At 53.1% G+C, this 23,538-nt stretch overlaps 1 protein-coding gene, 1 long non-coding RNA gene and 1 other non-coding gene across 4 annotated transcripts in view; 2 read left to right on the forward strand and 1 right to left on the reverse strand.

The window, feature by feature from the left end:
* Nucleotides 1–653: 653 nt before the first annotated feature.
* Nucleotides 654–23,370, reverse strand: LOC122691281. 2 transcript variants are annotated; one of them, XR_006340376.1, is made up of 5 exons: nt 23,304–23,370; nt 22,720–22,805; nt 20,943–21,012; nt 948–1,099; nt 654–717 (listed from the first exon to the last, which is right to left on the reverse strand). It is a non-coding gene; the product is annotated as an uncharacterized LOC122691281 (long non-coding RNA). The 2 variants fall into 2 exon arrangements; XR_006340377.1 differs by lacking the exons at nt 22,720–22,805; nt 23,304–23,370 and adding an exon at nt 22,868–22,999.
* On the forward strand, nt 6,423–6,495 carry TRNAE-UUC. Its single transcript has one exon. It is a non-coding gene; the product is annotated as a tRNA-Glu (tRNA).
* The window catches only part of LOC122691280 (proto-oncogene tyrosine-protein kinase receptor Ret-like), a 49,625-nt gene continuing 49,176 nt past the window's right edge, over nt 23,090–23,538 (forward strand). Inside the window, 1 exon segment of the mRNA XM_043897923.1 lies at nt 23,090–23,315. The gene's annotated coding sequence lies outside the window, so the exon portion shown is untranslated.

Raw genomic sequence — 23,538 nt, forward strand, 5'->3', positions numbered from 1 at the left:
TGCATATAGGGTTATCGTTATCACCTTTCTAAATTCCATATATATGTGTTAGTATGCTGTAATGTTCTTTATCTTTTTGGCTTACTTCACTCTGTATAATGGGCTCCAGCTTCCCCTGACTCTTAATTGTAGAGAGAGAGAGGGTGAGTATCACATGTGACTGTGAGGATGGATCCTCGAGCCAGACTTTCTGAATTCACATCTTGGCTCACTGCTTACTAACTTGAGCAAGTTCCCTCAACCTCTCTGTGCCTTAGTTTTGACACCTGTAAAATGTTCCTCATGGGATTGTTGGAAGATCAGATGAGCCAATATGCTAACTGCTTAGGATAGTTGTTGGCATGTAATGAATACTCAGAAATGTTATTTGTATTGTTATCATTCTTGGTGGTTACAGCGAACACACCCCTATCTCAAAATGTAGTGGGAATGCAGGTAGGGTTTCACTGTCACCTGTGATGCTGGCTGATACTTTGTCATAGTGGTGTGCATTAGCCAGCAGTGCTTTCAGCTGCAGAAATTCCAAACACAACAGCTTAGACAAATAAAGCTTGGTTTTACCTCAGATTACAAGAGGCCTGTGAGTTGACAGCTGCTGGCCTAGGTTCAACAGCTCAGCCATGTCAAGCCCTGTCTCCACAAGGACTTTGCCTCTTTTTCATGTGTTCTGCCTCAGTGTTACAACATGACTGCCACAACTCCTGGTGTCATATCCACCTGCAAGGCAGGAAAAAGGGAAATGGAGAGAAAATTAGAAATACCAGCCACCTATGGCTCTTTAATCAAGAAAACAAGTCCTCCCAGAACCCCCCAGCTGACTGCCAATTATATCTCATTTACTAGAACTGTATTATTTGACCACACTTAGTTCAAGACAGGCTGGGAATTTAATTAGCTTTCTAGCCGCAATTAGTGCAGATCATAAGGGAAAGGAAGGTAAGAATGACCTTGCCGAGTCTGCCACTATTTTCTTTATCCCATGAAAGGAATATCCGTGACCATGTTCAGTGAATCAGGAGTGGGTAGTGAAGTTCACCAAACGTTTTCTCAGCAGCAGAACCCTCTTCCGCTCTTGGGTTCCATCTAAATAGAGGCCCACCTGTTGTGAAACAAGAGGCAAATATTGAGCCATGGGGACCACCTGGGAGCCCACGTTTTCTTGAGACAGCAAAGCTGAGAACCATGCAGACCAGGATCCGAGGCTTCCAAAGAACTCCTTTCCAACTTTAAAACCCAGACATCCTTCTGCCAGAAATGGCCATCACTACCAGCCTCAGGCTGGTGAGGAAGCCAGAAGCAATCAGGTTGCTGAACCAAGCCCTTGGCAGCAAAGGCATCTCTGCTCATTTCCTCCCGGACTTGTTAACCTGTTTTCCATCTTCCGGGCTCTCAGGAGCACTGGGCAGGCCAGCTGGAGAGTAGGCGACTCCCATGTGTGACTGCCCTAGTTTTCCTTCATGTCCTCTGAGCAGGCCAGGCTGATGCTATCTAGTTCCTGAGACCCTGCAGTGAACTCAGCCCTCAGATACCGCCTCTTGATAACAGTTTCACCTTTTCCATCTCTTTTAACAAATACCAACTCCTGGCCAAAGCCCAAACTCCTGGCTGAAGACCAACTGCTGGCTGACAGCTCCTTGCTCCTTCCCAGAAGCAAACCTGGTCTGAGACGGCCTGGAGGGTGGGGCAGGGAGAAGCAGGCCAGGTGCCCAGGACTCCCTGCCTGCCCCAGGCAGCTCAGTGCCTTCTCTGGGCCCTGGTTCCCCACAGCAAAAGGAGTATATTAGATGCTTCCTGGGGTTGCTGCTCTCTGCATGCCTTCTGCAGGCTCCCCTGGCTCACCCATCATGGCACCTGGACTCTGCCGCTGTGCCAGCCACAGATTCTGTGACCAGCCACGGGCCACCTTCAGCAAAAGGGTCCTTGCCATGGTCCCAGGCCTCAGCGGAAAGGCAGCTCGTTATTTCTGAGTCTGTGGAAAGTGCACTTTGAACACATTTGCATCAATGCAGGACACAATATCTCCCCCAGGAGGCCAGAAAAGAAGGAAAATTCAATTTGTCAAGACATCCAGCCCTCGCATCCTGCTCTTCCTACCTGCTTTCTTGGCCCCTGAGAGGCAGCAAATCCTCTTGGGCCCAGACAAAGAGGAAGGGAAGCAGATGCTGTTTCAGACGGCATTTTTCCTCAGTTCAGTGGTAGGTTTATACTTTCACAGATACGATTTTGCACCACCCTCCCACCCATCACACAGAGCAACACTTCGACTTTCCAGGGCACTCTCCCCACCCCCCACCACTGGTGCCACCTGAGTCCCTCTCCCAGAAGGACACAAGGTCCCTCCCTGCCCACCTCCTGCTCCTGCTCTACAGCCTGTGAGGTGGTGTTCCCAGGCACGCCATTTGTCTGATGGAGAAACAGGCTTGGGAAGTCCAGCCCCACAGCGGGTGTCTGACCGGGGCTGGTCTTGCAGCCTGGCACACTCGGCATCCCCTGGCTGCACCCTCAGCTCAGACCCATGCCCCCTGAGTCTCTGTCCTTCCCCTCACTGGCACCTTGGAGCTCACTCAAAACGTCTTGGGTTGGTCTCTCCTCCCCTCTGTGAAGCTTATCAGCCCTTTTCTTTTTTTCCCCAGCTTCTCACAAACCACATGAGACAAGGCTATAGATACAACATGAGATTAAAGGCTGAACCTCATCCAGGTCAGGAAATTCCGAAGGCAGTTGCCCAGTTTATCTCCAGCCCTGCTGATACCCCCAGGGTAACTAGTCTGCTAGTGAGGTGGGGGGCCGGGGGCAGGCATGAACTGCAGGGGCACCCGGGTCCTTGGAATTTCCCGAGGACCAGATGCCCTGACTCCCCACCAGCTCCCAGGGCTGTTGCCCTCTCCCTGTCTTGGGCCTGGTTCCCACTCCCTCCCTTGATGTTGTGTCCTGAGTGTGTCCCTCTGCAGACACACTGTGTCTGTTCCCACCAGATCCAAATATGCTTACTTCCTCGTCCTTCAGACAGGCCTCTGTTGGACTCACTCTACACTGACCGTCCCAGTTGCTAAGTCAGTGCTCAGCCTCAACTCTCGGTAACCCAGCACTTTGGTCCCATGCTGTCCTTGGCTGGACTACAAACTCCCTGCCTCACTCCCACCCCTTGGTCCTCTCCTCACCTACCCCCACGCTCACTCCTGTCCTGTGGCCTTAAATACTGTACACACTGCCTGACCCAACTGCCTGCTCAGCCCTCCGCCTCAAGGTCGGACAGGCATCTTGGGCCTGTGAACCCCAACCGCCAGGTTTCCCCAAACCTGCCCCCTACACCCCACCCCTTAGATGTAGGAACTCTTCCCTCACACCCTACGTCTATTATTATGGTCACCTTTCATGTAAACTGGGGACCTGACACCTCTGGCCATCTCCCTGCTACCCTCCACCTTCCCTTAAACCTATCACCCACCTGGACCCTGTTGAAATGTGCATTTGCTCAAAGTCTTAAAATCCCCCTTTGCCCAAGTTCAGGGTCAAAAAAAAAATGCTAGCGTGACATCCTTCCATCCATCTTTTTCCTGCCCCTGCCTCTTGCCCCTCTCACTCTATTCCAGCCACCCTTGTAACTGCCATCCAAAATCCAACTCTGCCCCTGGAATCCCAAGGCTCAGTCTCCCCCTTCTTCAAGTCTTCTCAAATAATTCCTTCCCTCCTATCCTATTTTAAACTGCATCACCTCCCTGGCACTCTCTATTCCCCTTTGTGTGAGTTAGCTATTGCTGAGTAACAAGTTAGCCCAAAACGTAGAAGCTTAAAGACAGTATTTGCATGTTTATCTTACAGTTTCTATGGGTCAGGAATATGGGTGTGGTCTTGTTATTCCTCTGGGTCTCTCATAACTTCAGGCAAGCTAGGTTGGGGTCCTTTCAGGGCTGGGTCTGCATAAGGCTGTCTTATGAGGCTGTGGGCAGTAATTGTCTCTTCCCAGGCTGCCCTCAGTCCCTGGCACATGGGCCCTCCTGTGCTGCTCAAAACATCAATGTGAGCAAGGGGAAAGGGAGGGCGTGCCAGTGAGACAGACTCACAGACGTTTGTTTGTTTTTTAATTAAGTAATTTGGCTGTGCCAAATCTTTAGTTGCAGCATGTGGGATCTAGTTCCAAAATCAGGGATTGAACCTGAGCCCCTTGCATTGGGAGTGCAGAGTCTTGGCCACTGGACTGCCAGGGAAGTCCCCTCACAGGCATTTGTAACCTAGTCTTGGTAGTGCCAGCCCATCACTCTGCCTTTCCTAGTCATTAAAAGAAAGTCCCAGGTCCAGTTCAAACTTGGAGGGAGGGAGCTGCACAAGAGTGTGAGAACTCAGAGGTGTGAAGACCTGAAGCCCCGTCTGAAACTGGCAGTCATACGGTTTCTGCTGGTTTGGCTTTCTCATATCCTTCCTTCCCATCTGACGTACTCTCCTGTTCATTATCTGTCTCCTTGAATGCCCTGCAAGCTCTTTGAAGGCCAAGCTTTTCTGGGTTGTTGAAGGCTGTGTCCACACTGTTGCAGCACATAGCCAGCATTGAATAGATCCTTATTGGGTTGGTGCTTCAGGAAGTTCCTGACAATACAGAATAATAACAGCCCTCCACTCTCAGTGACTGTCCTTAAATTTTCCCAAAGTCAGCCAGTGACAGGCACTGAAGGCTGATTTCTGTAAGGGTGAAAGAGGCTAGGGTGTGGGACCCCAGGGCTGGAGTGTGTTGACTACCATGGCCATGGCCAAGGAATGACAGTCCCTATGCCCTCCCTGAGACTCAGTCTCACCCTTGTGAAATGACACTCAGTCGCAGAGCCTGATCTCAGTTTCAAGAGCTCTTTAAAGGAGTGAGGCTAATTCATTCTTTGACATATGGATTTTCAAATATTTTAAAAATTCAAAAATCATAATTTGGTAAAAAATATTTTTGGGTGACAATTTAGGATTATCTACCAAAGCTTTAAATGCACACACTCCTTGATCCAGCAAGTGCAGAGCCTGTAATTGTTGATTTTTCACTATATTCACACATAAATGCAAAGATGGGTGTACAAAGATGTGCAATGAAACTTTGTTTATTGTAGCAAAAGAATAAGAATGATAAATGTCCTCAAGTGAGGGGCCAGATAATTAAACCTGAGCATGTCCACCTGTGGAATAGCACACAGCTATTGGGAAGGCCCAGGAACCCACATGTCCTGATGTGGATGCAACATCATCTCATTTACTGAGTTAATCAACAGCTATTTGAGCATCTACTATGTTCCAAGTATTATTCTAGGCACTAGGGACACAAAAGAGCAAACTCCCTGTTCTTGGAAGCTTACATTCATGTAAACCCATACATGCACGTGCAAAGCACACCAACAAATATAACCATGCAAACATAACAGGATTCTAAAGAAAGCCCAGTGGAGCAGGGAGAGCATGGGAGACTGCTTCTTAGAGCATGGCCACTGAGGAACATCTGAGCCAACATCTGGGCAAAGTGAAGGAGAGGTCAAGGGCAAGCATCTCCCAGATAGAAGGGACAGCCAGTGCAGAGTCCCCAGTACCAACAGGCTTGCTATATTTAAAGAAGAGCAGTCGTGGGGTGGGCGGGGCACTTCCCAAGTGGCTCAGTGGTAAAGACTCCGTCTGCCAATGCAGGAAACAAGGGATACAAGGGCTCTATCCCTAAGAGGCGACGAGCCCCTGGAGGAGGAAATGGCAACCAACTCAAGAATTCTGGCCTGAAGAATCCCCATGAACAAAGGAGCCTGGTGGGCTGCAGTCCATGGGGTCGCAAAGAGTTGGACACGACTGAGCAATTGAGCACACACCTACAACAGGCTGGAGAAGCCCAAGTGGAGTGAGAAGGAGGAGAAGAGGGAGGGGAGGAGGAGGCAGGGGGAGGCTGAGGTCAGGGAGGTGGGGTGAGCAGAGGTTGGTGGGTGAGCATCAGATGGGTGACAGCCACCCATCTGAGCTGGCTGTGGACTACTTACCCTTCAGGATGCAGGCTCAGGGGCAGGTGATCTGGTGCAGCTGCTGAGATTCCACCCTGGTGGGGTTGGGACCTCAGCTGCCTGCTCCATGCAACGGGCTGAGTTTTTCCCCAGCACCCCTCTGGGACTGTGGGAAGGGGATGAAACAATGGTGGGAGCCTGAGAAGGAGGCCACTGTGACAGCCTGGAGAGGACAGCAGCTTGGACCAACGCAGACGGATGAGATTCTGAGTATGTTCTGGAGACCCAGCAGAACATGCCGTTGGGTCAGATTCAAGGTATGAAAGAGAGAAGGGAATCACTTGTAACTCTTTGGTCTTTGTCCTGAGAAACTGAGTGAATATGAACCCTTTTACTAAGATGGGAATAAGTGAAGGACAAGCAAGATTTGGGGATGGGAAAAGTGGAAATTAAGAGTTTGTTTTTGGGAATTCCCTGGTAGTCTAGTGGTTAAGACACCATACTTTCAATGCTGAGGTCACTGGTTCAATCCCAGTTTGGGGAACTAAGATCCTGCAAACCACATGACACAGCCACAAAAAAAAAAAAAAAGTTTACTTTTGATGCATTAAACCTGAGATGCCCTCTGGGGGCCATGCAGAGAGTCCATGGAGGGCAGGCAGCTTAGTGAGTGGACTTTAGTGGGGAGGAGAGGCTGGGAATAGATGGGGGATGGAGGAGAGTGTTGGGGGTGGGGTGGACTGGGTTTCAAGCTGGGTCTGGATGCGGTCACTGAGGAGTCAGTGTGGGCTAAACTGACGGCCCAGGTTGGGGATCTTTTGTGAACACATCCATGTTTAGTAATGGAGACAAGGAAGGCACACAGATGAAGAAGAGGAGGAGGTGTATCCAGGAAGCCAAGTGAGGAGAGGCCTGGGGATGGGGGCGGAGGAGGGGGTGCGGGTGTGCAGGCAGGTGGAGGAGCAGTCCAGTGCTGCCAGGAGCTGAGTGTACGTGGACAGCAGAGGGTCACTTCTGGCCCATTGGGTGGAGGTCCTTCAGCTTTCAGGCTTAGACAAAGCCAGAGTCAGGGCAGGGCGGGGCCCACAGGGGTTGCAGGGGGCTGCAGGGACCACAGGGGCCAGAAAAGGAGGTGGTTACAAAGATAACACCTGTCAAGAGAGCCGAGGGAATTCCCTGGCAGTCCAGTGGTTCAAACTCCATGCTTCTACTGCAGGAGATACAGGTTCGATCTCTGGTTGGAGAACAAAGATCCTGCGAGCAATGAGGCCCCTCCTCCCCCCAGAAAAAGAGCCAAGGAATAAGGGATAGGCACAAGGTCTTGGAGTTTGGGTTTGAAGATGAGGAGCATTCCAGCATGTTCTGACAGGGAGTGATCCAGGAAGCCTGAGAAGTGGGTTCAAGCTGCAGCAAGACGATGCACAAGGCTCAGGAGCTGTGACTGAGTGGGTGGTGCAGACGGACTGGAAAAGGCTGAGTAGGTCCTTCTAAGAGATCTGGAGGCCCAGGGAGGTGGCTGTGAGGGCTGCGGAGGCACAGAAGACAGGGAGTGAGCAACCAGGGTGGCTGAGACCACTGTTGTGGAGAGAGGGTCCTGAACACAGACAGCTTCCCTCACCTTCTCCAGCCAGGCGAGGACTCGGGGGAGGCAGAAAACTGGGCCACCCAAGGTCGAGCTTTGCCGGGTGAATAGGAACATTTGGGGGGCAGTGTTGGGAAGAGGAAGAGAGATGTCCGTGGATTGTCCTTATCACACTCAGTTCCCAGAGCCCTCGCCCATACCCTGCTCTGTTTCACCCCCACCCTGGGGCAGGCACCACTTTGAACCCTTTCTGCACTGATGACAGGGGGTTTGCAGCTGAGGAAGGGCTCAGTAATTGGACAGAATCTCTGGGAGGGGCCATGGGGATTAGTGACAAGGAGAGAAATGCGGGGGTCAGACCAGGAGTGGAAGAGGCTCCAAGGAGCCCAGGACCCTCACTTTCTGAGGACTCAAGTGCTCCCTTTTCTTCCATTGACCTTGGAGATGGCTGCAGTCCCTTCTGAGTCTCAGATCCAATAGTTTGATCCAGAATTTGGAGGGAACTCCAACCAGGGGTAGGAACACACCCTCCCCAGCCCTCTGGGGTCCTCATAGCAGCCCTGCCTAGCATCACAGCCACAGCCCACTCTGCCCCGTCTCAGAGACCCTGAGGTCCATGTCTTCCTTGACCTGTTCTGAGAATGAGCAGGAGGCCACAGGACCCTGTGTGTGCCCAGCACTGTGCTAGGCCTCATGGGGAAAGCAAGGGAAGGAGGAGAGGGTGTGCCCCTGGCATCCAGCACTCCTGAAGCTGAGCCCTTTGCTGCCTGTCGCTGCCAGGTGAGTGTCACCTGTGAACAGGTGCACAGGCCTCAGGTGGTGGTGCACACTCACCCATACCAGGCAGTGGAAGACCAGGGCATGGGCCTGGGTGCTGGGTGCAGACAGCTGTCTTTGCAGCCTGGCCAGCTCCTCCCTTGTGTTGGGGTCCAGGGGAGCCCAGCTCAGGGTTGTTTTGTCTCACACAGGTGTCACAAATGTAGAGTGCAAGCTTGAGCCTGCAACCTCCACTCTATGATTTGGCTGGGAGGAGCTGAGCACCCAGGGTCCCCCTCAGGTAGGTGGGAGGAAGCAGCCATGGTACAGGCCACCGGTCCCCACCATGTGCCCTCGATCCAAGCATCTGCCCTGGCAGCATCATCTCATGCCGGCTGTTTTTCCTAATGGAATCACAGCTTGCCAGACAAAGCAACAACATTCATAAAATGCCCCAGGCATAACAAATCTTCCCTTTGAATGGGTCATTTGCTGAAGGAGATGCCACTGATGACTCATTCCATAGATCAGAGAGTCCTGGCATTACAGACAGCTGAAGCTGAGGAGTCTTGAGAGAGGATTATTGCTGGTCTTTGTGCCGATGGGCCTACGGAGCCAAAGGGGACACAGGTGTGGCCTGTTCAGTGTTAGCTCAGACTCACTTCAGGAGCAGTAGGGAGGCATTTTTGGACTCTGTCCCTAACTCCTGATGGTGGACCACATTGGGAACCTGCCCCCTTGACCCAGACTCCCCAGTGTGACCTCTGGACCAGGATGTCGCAGGCTGCAAATGACCACAGCAATATTTCTGTCCTGCCGGCTCTTCCAGAATCCTGCCACCACCACCCCCATCCAGAGATGGATTCTGTTTCCCCTCTCCTAGAAATTGGGCTGGACTTTGTGACTGCTATGATAAATAGAATGTGACGGAGGGATGCAGGGGGACTTTGGAGACAAGGATACAGAAGGTGATACGACTTTGACCGCCGTATTCTAAGGAAGCCCAGCTCCTACAGGGCTGTATGTCTGTGCCCTGGTGGACAGTTCCAGTGAAGGCAGAGGGTCTGGGCTAGCAACCAGCACCACACACAGTCATGTGAGGAAGTCCATGTGATTCTACATGACACAAGTCATGTGATTCCAGTCCTGCTGTGAGCCACCCTAAGCTAAGCGGAGTGCAGCAGAGACAAGATATGCCTGCTGAGGACTGCCCATGTTATAGACTCGTGAGCAAAAGAAATAACGGTGTTGTTTTAAGACAGTTTGGGGATGGCTTGTTATTGAGTAATAGACAGTGAGAATGCTGCCCTTGATGATCTCTTGGACTTCCCTGAATTTCTCTGACCCAGGGATGCAGCACCTGCTCTGTGGATGACCGACTGAGAATATGGGTGGACACAGAGTTCCTTGTCCTGGGGGAGCTCTAGTACATTTGGGTCAGTGAGAGCTACTCCAGAGGGTCTGCCATATGTGGGAGAGGAAGTGTCTCATTCCTGGAAGTGGTTTCTATTTATATTTTTTTAAGATTTTTTGATGTGGACCATTTAAAAAGTCTTTACTGAATTTGTTACAGCATTGAAAGTGGAAGTGTTAATCACTCAGTTGTGTCTGACTCTTTGCGACCCCATGGTGTAGCCTGCCAGGCTCCTCTGTCCATGGAATTCTCCAGGCAAGAATACTGGGGTGGGTTGCCGTTTCCTTCTACAGGGGATCTTCCCAACCCAGGGATCAAACCCAGGTCTCCTGCACTGCAGGCAAGTCCTTTACTGTCTGGAGCCACCAGGAAAGTTCATATTTACAACATTGCTTCTGTTTTATTTACTTATTTTGCTTCAAGGCATGTGGGAATCTTAACTCCCCGACCAGGGAGCAAACCCACACTCCTTACATTGGAAGGTGAATTTGTAACCACTGGACAACCAGGGAAGTCCCTGGGGGTTTCTGTTTAATGGGAAATGTCTTCTTGGTAGCAAAATGTTTGGTATTAGTTTTGATATTTGGTCATTTTCCCAAAGGTTGTGAGGTCTGTGAATCCCTCCTGTGATCTTAGAGCTGTGGCCTGCAGAGAAATTGCTTTTTTTAAGCCTCCACTGAAACCCAGTAGTGACAGAGCTGCTGTGAGAGCAAAAATGCACTAAGCAGTGAGTCAACAGGGTGTCAAACAATACACTGAAATTCCCTGGAATAAGTTTCACCAAATGGGGGTCTGTGATTTTGTTTAGAATTCATATTGTGTGATTACGCCTACAGCAGTAATGCCCACAAAGTCCTTTTCACTAGAACAACACTGACCTGTTTTTATGTGAAGGGACAAGCAAGCACTCAGTAGCCCATTGCTTCCATCTCTTTGGCTGGATGGAGGTGCCCTGTATGGGTCACCATGGGGTTCCTGATCAAGGTCACTGCCATCAGTGTGGACAGAAAACATCACTAAGACAGCGGGAAATGTGGGCTATAGTGTCCTCATCCATTTCACACTTCAGTGGCCCACACACATATCCAGCAATTCTCTGCCCTCTATCCCAGCAACCTGGGAACCCACATCCCAGGAGGGCCTCAGCTCCTGGAATGCACTGAGCAGACTTCCCCATCAGCATCCTCTCCTGAGTCTCTGACCGTTGATAAATACACCCCAGTTTGTGAATTCATAATGAAAACTAAAAGCATACAAATAATTGGAACTGGAGAAGGAAATGGCAACCCACTCCGGTATGATTGCCTGGAAAATCCCATGGACAGAACAGCCTGCAAGCTACTGTCCATGGGGTCACAAAGGGTCAGACACGACTAGTGACTAAACAACAGCAAAATCTGAAACACCAAAAGCACCCCCCCAAAAAAAGTAAAATTAATAGTGCTCTATGTTCATTACCAGGACCTTCTTTCCAGTCTGCATCAGTTTCCGGTGACTGCATGGCTTGTTATTATCTCACGGTTCTGGAGTCGGAAGTCTGAAATCATGGCTGGTTCCTTTGAGGGCTGTGATGGGAGGATCTTTCGACGGGCTCTCTCCTCAGCTTATGTCTCTTCACCTCACCTTCCCTCTGGGCCTGACTCTGTCCAAATTCCTTCTTTTTATAAGGACACCAGTGATATTGGATTGGGGCCCACCCCAGTGACCTCATTTTAACCTGATTACATCTGTAAAGACCCTGTTTCTGAATCAGATCACATTCTAAGCTAACAGAGTCAGGACTCTAATATATGGATCTGGGGGGACACCATTCAACTCCTGATACAATGAAAATCGTATTTGAGTTTATGTTTCTCCCTTTAGTAGGACTGAGGATGACTGCACAGTAGCCTAGACCAGCATCAGGGTGATTTGGCAGGCAGAGGGCAGAGGGCACTGCCCTCAGGCCAGGAGGCCAGCTTTACCCTGTGGCCTTGGCCAGTCTCAGTGGAACCTCAGTCTTTCTGTGATAAGGCTTAGACCGAGTGGTCCCTTTGGGCCTTTCTGTCCCTGAGATTGCTCAGGGTCACTTGTCCCTGGCTTTAGTTCACATGAGGCATGGAGGCCTGTGCTGGGCCCACTCAGTGTGGGTGTGAACAGAAGTGTGGCGGACACCGGGGCACTCAGCCAGGCTGCTCAGGGTGGATGTGCTAAGGAGACACCAGTAGGCCTCCCGGGGAAGGGCCAGGTTCTTGTGGGATCAAGAACAAGGAACCCTAGTTTCTCTTTCCCGCAGACTTTCCTCACTGCCAGCCCTACAGGAATTTCCCTTGAGGGCTGGATGGTCAGAGAAGAAGATGACACTCCTGAAGGGCAATGACTAGGCTTAATGCTAGAGCAGAGGGCTGGGCAGTGCATGATGAGAGGCTGGTGCCCCTTCCCCCAACAGCTGCTGCAACTCCAGAGTAGAGAGTGTGGCTGAGGGACCATGGGAGGCTTGGCAGGGAGGGGCTGAGGAGTAAGTAAACACTTTGTCTTCCTTGCTTTCGCCTCTTCCGGGGCCTCAACATCAAGGGCCAGATGACAGGATATTCCTCTGCCCCCCGCTCCACCCCCCAGGGGCAGCCTGGCTGGCCCTGACACCGGCTGGTCCAACCCACTGCCCAGCCCCCGCCAAGTGTGGCTGGTGCACACTGGGGCAAAACTGAGCAGGCATAGCCCTCACCATGGAGGAGTGGGGATGATGCACATCTCACCTAGCACAGCAGGGAAGCCAGCCCTGTAGCTGCAGTGAGGCCCATCTGTTTCCGGGCACGAGCCCCAGCCTGGAGCTCCCTCAGGGAAGCACCCCAGGAATGCCCAACAAGGGCTTAAATCCAACAGCAGATCCTAAGTCTGGGACAGTGGGAATAAATAGTTGCTTAGGCAAGTTTCACCCTAAACCAAGACTTGGGGACAGTAATTCTTGCAGAGCAAAGATGGCTGTGTGATTGCTTACTGTCAGGAGGTTTGCCCAGGCTTCCAGGGTTGGGGTGCGGGTCCCACTGCTCTGGTCTTGGCAGCACCTGGCTCAGCCTGCCCTGCCCTCCTCTCCCTAGGCCGCCTCCTGTAGGCCTGGAGGAGCTGGGCATAGGGGTGAGGACCAGTGGGACCATGGCCCAGGCTTCCAGAAACACATGGGCCACGGGTCTGGAGCTCACCAGTGAGGCAGAGGAAGGGGAAGAAAGGACAGACAGCTCAAGTGGGTTGTTGCTCCTAGCAGCCTGCAGGGCTGCCCTGTGCCCCCTCAGTTCCCCTCCCCAGCCCTGCAGGCAAGCATGGCCGGGTGGCCCCATTTCTCACCCCTATTGATTATGCTGGCAGAGCCCTGCAGCACAGGATGTAAATCATCATCCTTGGGGTATTTAACCCAGGGAGGGTTAGCTGGAGGTGGCATCCCTTATAAATCCTGCATCTGATATTTTTATATTAATTCCTAGAGTAGCCAGATTACTTTTTATTCCACTGACTATTTATTCCACTGACTTCTTCATTGACTAGGAGACATTTCTGAACAGTGCGTATCTTGTGGAGCATCAGTCATTTAGTGGGGTGCTTCCTCTGGTTGCAAGTTTTTTCATTAATGTAAAAGGAATGAAAATTCCTTTGCTTCAAAGACTCGGTCTTTGGAAATAACAATGCACAGGCCAGCCAGAGTCACTGCTGCCAGCACCACCACTGCCATGTATATGCGCTGTCTGGAGGGGCCTGTGAGCCTCTGACTAAGGGGCAGAGTCCCCTGGCATCCTCTCTTTCCTCTTTTTCCCCAGTCCCCCTTGGCCATGCACAGGACCTGAATTAGCCTCTGTCAAGGGACCATGGCTTGGCAGAGACCAGGTCCCCGAGAGCCAAACACGTGGTCATCAGGATGATGGCAATAACCGTCTTGCTCTGAGGACCCAGTTGAAGACATGGGTGTTAGGGGAAGAAAGCTGTCTGCAAATACAGGTGTGTCCCTGCAGAGGAATGGAGCAGGCATGTTCTGGGTGATGGTGACAGCCCACTTGCTTTGCAGATGAGAGAATCATGTTTGCTGGAGACTCTCTGAAGCTCCACCCCATGCAAGAGTTGGATGGCAGTAGAATCCAGCCAAAACAAAGAGATGACCACCCTTTACCTGCACAGTGAGTGTGCTGGATCACCCAGTGGACTCAGTCGGGTCTGAGTCTCCCATGAGGGACCCAGCTGAAAAAAACGGGTGTTAGGAGGAGACAGCTGTCTGCAAACACAGGTGGGTCCCTGAAGAGGAGCAGAGAAGGTGAGTTCTGGGTGGGCTCCCAGCAAAGCCAGGGCCATGGGCATCAGCCAGGGGCAGATGGAGGCTGCAGAAAGGGAGGAGACACAGAGGAGGGGAGGCTCACTGGGAACAGGGCGTGCGAGCAGCAGAGTGAAGCAGGCACCTTCCATTTTGAGATTCTCACCTGTGTCTCTCCCATTGCACCATGCTCTGGGCAGCTGATCCCCACCCAGTGGGCCGGGTACCAGCGGCATCAGCAGCCCCAGGGATCTAGTCCCGAGGACAATGTGTCACCCTACCCCCACACCCAGAGTTAGAACCTGGGGGGCAGGCTCACAGTGTGTTTGACCAGCCTTGCACTAGAATTTGGAAACCAACAGTGAAGTGAGGGCAAGAAGCCCAGAGAAGGAACAGCTGGGTTTGCACCTCAGCAATCTGCCTGGAAAATGGGGCACTGCTCCCACCCAGGCGGGTGTTGTGACCCTGAATGAGTTAGAAGCTCCAGTCCAGGGCTGCCCCCATGTAGGTTCTCCACAGCCATGAGCCATTCCCACTGTGCTCACTCAAGGCCGGCCTCCTCTTCTAGGAGAGATGATTCAGGCCTCAGAGCTTTGCCTCCCAGGGAAACCTCACTCAGCTTTTCTTCCAGGGGTCAGACATGCATAATTCAACCTTTAGGATTTTGAGATTGCTGATAAATTACAGATACAAATGGGTAACCAGGCAAAGCCCCTCTGCAGCCTGGGTATCCACCTGGGAAATAAAACAGAGGTCACTCCCTCCTGCCCCCCACCATAGGCAAGGTCGCAGGAGCCCCCAAAGACGAAGGCTGCTTGCATTTGTGGGCAGCTGCTTCCAAGACAACCGTGAAGAAAACAAAAAAAGGTTGTGAATGGTGTTAGAGAATCAGCTGTATCCAAGCGTCTGGATCCTGTAAGGAAACAATTATGAGGCAGGAGCGAAGCTTTAGAAGATCATAGGTGCTTCATCCAAACTCTTCTCTTCCATCCCTGAGGTGGACTCCTGATGAGGGTCTGGGCAAGTCCCAGGAGCGAAGGAGGTAAGCTCGGGGCCCCGGGGCGGGGGTAGGGAGGAGAGCAGGCACCCAGGTGCCTGCTCAGTCCCGGCCTCTCTGCATCAGTCTCCCTGTTCATTCATTGCCTGACACAGCCATGGATGAAATGACTAGGACAGGGAGTGATCTGGCCATTTAGATAAATACATCTTGTAGACCAGCCATCAGGTTCCTGTGGGTAGGAGGGGGTGGGGGTTGGGGAGGGGAAGGAGAGTTGCTGTGAGTGAGGAGGATGCTTCTAAGCTTCTGAATCAGCTTTCCACGAGACCCCAGGGATCTGGGGCAAAGAGAGGGTCTGAGACAGGCCTCTGAGGGCCATTGCTAGGGGGTGGGAGATGGAGGGGCGGAGTGGGAGGGCAGAATTATCCACAGACGTGGAAAAGCCGAGGTTCAGTTTCTCAGTTACAGCAGTTTCTCAGTTATAGGAGTGGTTGAAAATGTGGTTCCGGGTGTCCTCAGAAGTCACCTAAGGGAAACGAGGGGCCCTCCCTGAAATCAGTGTGGAGTCTTGGTGTATTGATTGATTAGAACCTTTCTCCTGCCCCCGGGAGATGTCCTGTGTGGAGAACAGCACAGACACAGTGGTCCCTTCTCTCCCATCCCCCACCACCTGAGTGCTCATCTCACAGCTGTACTAGGAGGTGGACTGCTGTGCCCACAAAGTTCACATGGGCTTCCTTTCAGTTCCATCCATGTGGTTTCCGTGAGCCAGGTCCTAGGCCTTCCTGTGTGCCCCCAGCCCACCCACACCCACGTGTGGTGGAAAGACAAGCCCAAGTTCTGCCTGGCTCAGCCAGGGGGCCTCCCTGTGTGGCTGAGTCACAGCACAGACAATCTGTGGTGAGTTCTTCCATGGTAGCCTCATTCAAGGACAGGTTACAATTCGCAGAGGTTGCAACTGCATCCACCCCTCACAATGCAGCCCCTGTCTTGGGGGGCAGGGCAAGGGCTGAGCAGCACACACAGGGTAGTAGAAGCAGCCCCACCAGTGGCTACTTGGTGTCCGGGCTGGAGCTGGGCAGAGAGCAGCCGCAGGGCTCCCTGGAGGTCCTGGGACAGAGCCCGGGATGGGCAGGTAGGGGCCTGTCTCTAAGCCAGAAGGGAGAAGCTTCCAGACATGATTGCATCTGACCTTCTCCTCATGTCTCCTTTCTCTGGCGTAGGGCCTGCAGTGAGCCCAGCTCCTTCGTATTCCTGGGCTTCAGCGTGGGGGAACTTTGTAAAGTTTCCAACCCACAGAAAATTGCCAACCTCTGTAGGCTTGAGGGGGACCCACGATCTCCACACAGAGCCCTTCTCATTCCTGTGGACCTCTGTGGAGAGAGGAATTGGGGGTGGGGAGTGGGAGAGCTGCTCTGAGTGAGGAGGGTGCTTCTATGCTTCTAAATCAGCTTCCTGAGAGACCCTCACCCCCAACCCTGCTGGCCTGGAGCACTGAGGTCTTCAGAACCTTCCAGAACCTTCCTCAGTTGAGCAATCCCAGCCCACGGCCAATCCCCAGGGAACCTGGAGAAAGAGAAGCTCCCCTTGTTGAGGATCCCTGTATCCTTCTGTTTAAAGGGCCAGAGGGAGGAGAAGGATTCTGAGCTTTTAAGAGAAGGTCTCTCAACAAAACACTTCCTGATGCTCATCTGACACTAAAAACCTATTCAAGTCATAAACTTCTCCTGTGGAACACGTCTCAAGAATGTATTTATCTAAAGGGCATCTGTGTTTGGTCTCAAACTCAAATGCTCCAAATGTCAGGCCCTGAATGATTTATTTGGGGCCTCCTGTTCCCTCCCTGTGAATTGTCTTCCGGCTCCAGCCCTGCTCCTGTCACCCTTTCCACTGATGTTTACAGACTCAACAGGCTTCTGTTCACACCAAGGAGGCAGCCCAGAGGGAGTTGGGGGCAGAGGGGTGTGAGTGTGCACCGGTAAGGACTGATGCTGTCACAGCAGATGGCCCTGCCCTACCTCCTGCCTCCTGAATGCACCTTGTGCCTCTGCCCAGGCTGTCTTCTTAGCTTCCAGGGCCATTCCTCACAGCAGGTCATCCAACTAGCACCCTGAGTCCTCATCATGTCCCCATGGAGAGGGCCGGGAGATAAATCCAGCACAGTTAAACCAGGAAGCAGGACTTCCCTGGCTGTGCAGTGGTTAAGACTCCATGCTCCCGATGTAGGGGATATGGGTTTGATCCCTAGTTGGGGAACTAAGCTCGCACATGCTGCAGGGCATGGCCAAAACAACAACAAAAACAAAAACAAAACAGGAAGCACACTGCGTGTGTGTGTGTGTGTGTGTGCTCAGTTGCTTCAGTCGGGTACAACTCTTTGCGACCCCATGGACTGTAGCCTGCCAGTCTGCTCTGTCTGTGAGATTCTCCAGGCAAGGTTGCTGGGGTGGGTTGCCATATCCTCCTCCAAAGATCTTCCCAACCCAGGGATCAAACCCACGTCTCCTGCGACTGCTGCAACGCAGGCAGATTCTTTACCACTGAGCCACCAGGGAAACCCAGGAAGCATACTGGGTTCCCTTCAAATTGTTTAGATGGAGCATCTGAGTATTGGCTAGGGAGAGTGGTATCTTGGAGTCCAGACTTCTGAGTGACAATTAAGAGTTGAACAACAGAGGGGGCCAGAGGCAGGCAGGAAGACAGAAGGAACAGCCAGTGGAGGTCAGTGGCCACAGAACACGTAGGGAGTCTGAGACCATTGGAGGCAGGGTGGCTCGGGAGCAGAGGGAGGTAGGCCCTGGAGAGGGGCTAGATGCTGAGCTCCCAGCCCCAGCAAGCAAGCCCTTGGGTCTCAGGCTGCTGCACAGAGTCCCCTGACAGCCCTTCATCACAACATATTAACATGCATGAGCTCATCAGCCCCTTTCCAAAGAGGCCCCTGAGAACAGGGCCCTCCAACGCCCACTCTGCCTACAGGAGGCAGGGGTTTCAGTAGACGTGGTCAGGCTTGGTGCTGGGTCTGCAGGGGAACAGAAGATTCCCCAGGACGAGAGAGAGTGTGCCCAGGGGGAACCCCAGCAAGACTGCTGCTGTTGAGGGTGGGGGTGGGGGCTCTGGCACTTTCAATCCACCAGGAAACAGAGTGGAAGCTGCTGGATCAGAGAGCCCACTGGGACTCAGCAGGCTCTGGTTTCTCTGCTCTCCCCACAGCGGGGGAGGTTTGGGCTAGGAGCCTGCCCAGCCCCCCAGGAGCCCCAGGGTAAAGCCGGGAAGGTGTTTCTTAGAGCATCAATGCCCAATAAGTACATAGCCATGTATGACTACTTAATTTTACATTATTGTAAATTCAGTTCCTGAGTCGCACCATCCATATCTCAAGTGCTCCACAGCCACACTTGGCTAGTGGCCCTCACATTGGATGGAACAGAGGAGGAAGTTACCACCATCACAGAACATTCTGTGGACAGCACTGGGGATGAAGGCCAGGCTGGCCAGCTTCTCAGCAAACAGGGGTGCTGAGGGGTGCCCACCTGGGCTGGGTGAGGTGTCTACAGCAGAGCTGGGAGCTACCTCCCAACCATGCACCTAGGTTCAGATAGCCACCTTTAGGGAGGTGTTAGAGAGGAAGCAATGGTGGCACCCTAGATCTACCCGAGACAGCACTCCCCACCTCCCCTGGCCACCTGGGGCTGCTGCCATTACTGAACAAGGTCTTTAGGAGCACTTCCTGGATTGGGGTGGGGAGAACGGGGGTCAGTCAGTGCCCTGCTGCTCGCGGGCTTGTCTGTAAGCACAGGTGGCTGGGGGAGCCACACAGGTTATGCCCTCCCACAGGCAGGTGGCCAGCCCCCCTCCCCCTCCTTTCCAGGGATGGCGGCACCCCCACACACACACTGCCTCAGCACCCGCAGGCCTGAGATGGATGTAGAAGCAGCACACCGTGCCTGGAGCTGCACCCACCCCATCCTGGGCAAGGAGGCCTCAGAAGCCATTACAGGACATTAAGTCAATGGACTTCCTATTTGTCAGCACACCAAGAACACAGCAGACATTTTCCACTCCTAAAGATTGCCTGGGTCAGAGCATTCACTCTGCCAATCCTGCAGGCTGTAACCCTCTCAGAGACCAGAACTGCACCTTCTAGAGGGGTGAGGTGAGGCTGCCAAGGAGGTGCTTCATGGGGAGACAAAGACCCCTTATCCCTGCTGGGGCAACAGAGGAAACCCCAAGGCCCACCCTGTCACTTCCCCCACTCCCTGTGGGCAGCACCATCCCCAGAGCTCTGTCTTCTTTGCCCAAAGTCAACTCCCCGGGACATCCGCCCTGACAGACACCCTGCCCCATGCCCCTCCCCATCTGGGGTCACTTGTGAATGCTCTGTGTGTCTGTACCTTATGTGTTGGTGATTGTCCTTGAGAAGCACCCCAAAGGAAGGGTCTTGGCTTAGCTCACTGTAGTTTGAAAAGGGTGCTGGGAAAATAGTGCCCAGCAAGTATTTATTAAATAGATGAACTTTTCAAGAAGAGTAAATGGTAAATGTGCAGATCAGGTGAAATACAGACTCGGATGTGAATTTTTGAGCAAAAACAAGGCTCAACTTCATGCTTGTTGATCATTTTAGGTTACATGACCAGGGAGGGACATTCAAGGCCCCTCCTTGTAGACCCTGGCTAAGCAACCCTGCCACAAGGCAGACCTCCCTGGCTTTGTGATTCTGCCCACCTGAACATGACAGGTAGCATATGCTACCTGTCACCAGTTTTGTTTTGTTTTTCCACTGTGGGCCACAGAACAAATCGAGAGGCATCATCCATCTTACCTGAAGGTTTTGTCATTTCAGTCTGGAAACTGGAGAATTCATAAATAGGTTTTGTGATGGTAAAGGTAAGCTTAATTTTTCATTCACCTCTAGCTAATAACTGATGGAGAGGTTCGCCTTTGCTTCTAGAAGCAAAAGGGAAAAGAAAAGGCTTCCCAGTGACAGGATAATTTGTCAGAAAGTTATGAATGAGCACAAGCAGGACTGTATAGGAAGTGTGTATTGAATGATATGACATACTGGCTTCTAATTGCTGCTGCCTTTCTGATCAATAATACATGTTTTCAAAAAACCTTCTGTTTGCATTTACACAATGGGCTGTAACTACTGCAAAGGATCCATTAAGACCTATTTTAAAAAGTGCATTCGTAAAAACTTGTCTAAATCTGCATTACAAGGCAGATTATGAAACTGCCCTGGGAGATGTTTTTTCTAAAGAGCATTCAGGTCATACCTGTTGGACTGGCCAATTCGAGCTCCCTGTTACTGCTATGGCTTGCTTGTAAGCTAGGTCAGTCCTTCTCTTTGGTGTCCTTGAGGCAAGAGGCAGGCACTGCCAGGCCTGAGGCCCCATTAGGTTCCAGTGGTCTCCAGCCAGTGGTACCCTTGGGCTGGGGACTTGATGTGAGCAAAGCCCCCAAAGCCTGGGTGAGGTATGAGCAGAAATCAACCCACCACTCCCGAATGTGTAATTACATGCTCAGATAAGTGCTGCGGTGGCAAAGAGGACTCTGGGGTTCTAGGGCTCTCTCTCCTTCCACTGAGAAAGCTGTAGGTCCTGTGGGGAGGGCTGGAGACAGGCATTGGCTCCTGCAGGCTGGTATCATTGGCTGCCAGCCCCATGCAGGTGTGACTTGTTACCTGTGCAGGTGGGAAGCCAGAGCTGGGGCAGCAGACAGCCCGTTTTAGGGGTCACCTGTGTTCTGTGCTACCTGAGCTAGGTCCACCGACCACTCTTGCCTCAGCTCAGCTTCCACAGCTGACGGGAACCAGTGATAACAAGGACAGCTCCTGCCCATTGCCTCGGATTCACCTGTCCTCAGGCACCTAAAGGGAGAGAGCTCTGCTTTCCTGAGGCCCAGAGATGTTGCAAACATGCTGAGGTCACACAGACCAGAGAGAGATGGCTTCGATACAACTCAGAGCCTACCTGCAACCTTCACACCAGGTCACTGCCCCCAGCCTAACATCCAGACAGCACCTTGGACTTTAGAGGACCCCTGGAAGAAGAGCCAAAAAAAAAAAAAAAAGCTCATTTTCTAGACAACCAGAAACAGTGCTGATTCTGTCAAAGCTTCATTTGGGTTCAGCCTCACAGCACTGCCAGGTAGTTACTGTATTATTACTCCCATGTTCTAGTACATGATGAAGACCCCAAGGCCCCAGTGATGCAGCTAGCCTGGTTCTTGTGCTGTGGGGAGGAATGGAGAAGAGATTCTTCCAGAGAAGAGGGAGGGAAGCAGGCGAGGGAGGAAAAGGAAGAACAGAGGAAGGAAGGGAAAAGAGCAAGGTGGGGCCAGAAATTCAGAGGAGAAAAACAACTCCATTGGGGTGGCCCATGGAAGGGTGACTGGGGCAAAGAGTTGATGTCAGGCCTCCTGGTGGAGATGGGCCTTGTCTGGGACTCATGGGGGTCTCATAGATATGCAGGACCCAAGGCCAGAAAGCCCAACGCTTCACCTCTGCCCTCTCCTAGATGATTATCTGGTCAGGTCTCTGGGCATACACATGGGGGCGAGTGTACATCCGTGTCCTGCACATGACACAGGTATATGCTCATGCATACATGTGTACATACACAGACGGGGATAAAACTACACATAGGAGGCTCCCTGGACTTTTTTCTAAGAAGAAGGCAATACCCCCACCATAGTCTTAGATGTCCTCTCAAGACCCCCAAGGGTGGTGGTGGGGAAGGAGTGGAAGGGCCTGAGGGGATCAGGCAGGAGCACAGTGTCCAATGGGCCCTTGAGGTGGTCACCCAGAGCACGACTGGACATCCGGCCTGACCAGTGTCAGCCAAGGCTTGGCTGGGGCAGTTCCACAAGGGTGGGGCCAGTTGGAAAGAATGCACCAGGCCACCCCCCTTCATTCTGCATCCTCCTGTCACAGAAGTCTGTGTGTAACAAAGAAGTCTCTCTTGGGATCTCCCTTCCTAACTCAGGTCCCTTCGCTGTGCACAGGCCTGAGCAGCTCAGCCTTGGTGGTTACTATTAGCACCAGAGGTAGCTCGCCCACACCCAGGGGAATCCCCCACAGCCAACTCCAGCCCCAGATGTCCAAGAGCCTGAAGCCCTGGGAGGGTGAGGCAGGCAACATAAGGTCTGGTGGCCGCAGGGTGGCTCTCCTGAGCTGATAGCACTGTGCCCTGGCCTTCTGCCAACAGGCTGGCTTGGACATCTCAGGGGGCAGAGCCCCCAGCCAGCCTGTCTCGGCAGCTCCTCCTCCTCATGGCGAGTGACTTCACTTTGACTTCATATCTGCAGTGATGTGCACAGCTCTTACTCAGCTCTGAGCTCAGCCAGGCAGGAGGGCGCAGCTCTGTGCACAGCAGGAAGAAAAGACCCTGAAATAGGGGCACCTCAGGCCTAGGGACCGGGGATCCTCCCACCCCAAGCTCCCATGTGCATCCCATTCCTCTGTGCCCTGGTGGGGGCCAGACCTCAAAAGGCAGCTGGGAGGTGGGAGGAGAACAGTGGACTTTTCCCACAGGAGCCTAGTACTCACCTCCCCCCTCACCCCAGGACCTCCCATGTTAGGGACCCAGAGTCTTCCCTCTTTAGTATCAGATGTGTTTATAGGCATCATTTCTTGGTGCAAAAATTAAATTCTTTTGGGCTCCAGTTCCTTCTTGTTACTTGCTCTGCTACCCTGTCAGCCCCACATCCTAAGAACTCTAATGTGTGGTGGGGGGGAAAGGGTATTACCCTCCAAGCATTCCGTTAACGCTGGCTCCAGGTCTCTTTGAAAGGTGTGCCCGGTCAGATCCCTGTTTTCATTGGCTGGACCAGTCCTAAAGAGGGGTTCACAAACTAACGCTAGGACACCCCCAGAGGGACTACAGAAGCCACTCACCAGGCGCACCCCTGGAGTGCACAGAAGGCGCCGGCTCAGGGTCCCTCGCGGGGGCTCTTCCCCTCCTCCCACCTTCGGCCGCCAGAGAGGCCGCGCACCCACCGCACCTCCCCCCTCCGCGAAATGGCGGAGGATGCGCCCGTGCCCGGAGCCTGGAGGCGGGGCGCCTGCCTGGTCTGCAGGTCCGTTCCGGCTCACCCCCAGCCAGTCCGCCCAGAATCCGCATCCCCGCCTGGTTTCCCTGCCCTCTCTGGGCGGCAGGGAAGGTCGAAGCGCAGAGACAGCGAGAGGGCGCACAGGCTGAGGAAGAGTGACTGTGCGTGCGGAGGTGCACGGCTTGGGGCTGCGGCTGCCAGGCCGGTACCCGGACCCCGCACCTCGCCCCTACTCGTGCCCCGCCCGGCCTGCACCCCGCGTCCGGCTCTGGTCTACTAACCCTCGCCCTGGGGTAAGCGCACCAGGGATCGCCTGGGGAGGTACCCGGCGCCCCGCCTTTACTTCCGCACCCTGGCCCCGCCCCCCCGCCCCTCCGCCCCCCCCCCACCACGCCGCCCTCACTGCCCCGCCCCGCCCCTGCTCTCGCCTCGTGCGCAGCCCGCGCCCTCCCCTCCTCAGTCATGTGCTCCGAGCCCCGAGCACAGCTGCGGAGAGTGCCCTGGAGCCCGCGCCCC

Source organism: Cervus elaphus, unplaced genomic scaffold (genome assembly GCF_910594005.1).
Source record: "Cervus elaphus unplaced genomic scaffold, mCerEla1.1, whole genome shotgun sequence".
Classification (NCBI taxonomy): domain Eukaryota; kingdom Metazoa; phylum Chordata; class Mammalia; order Artiodactyla; family Cervidae; genus Cervus; species Cervus elaphus.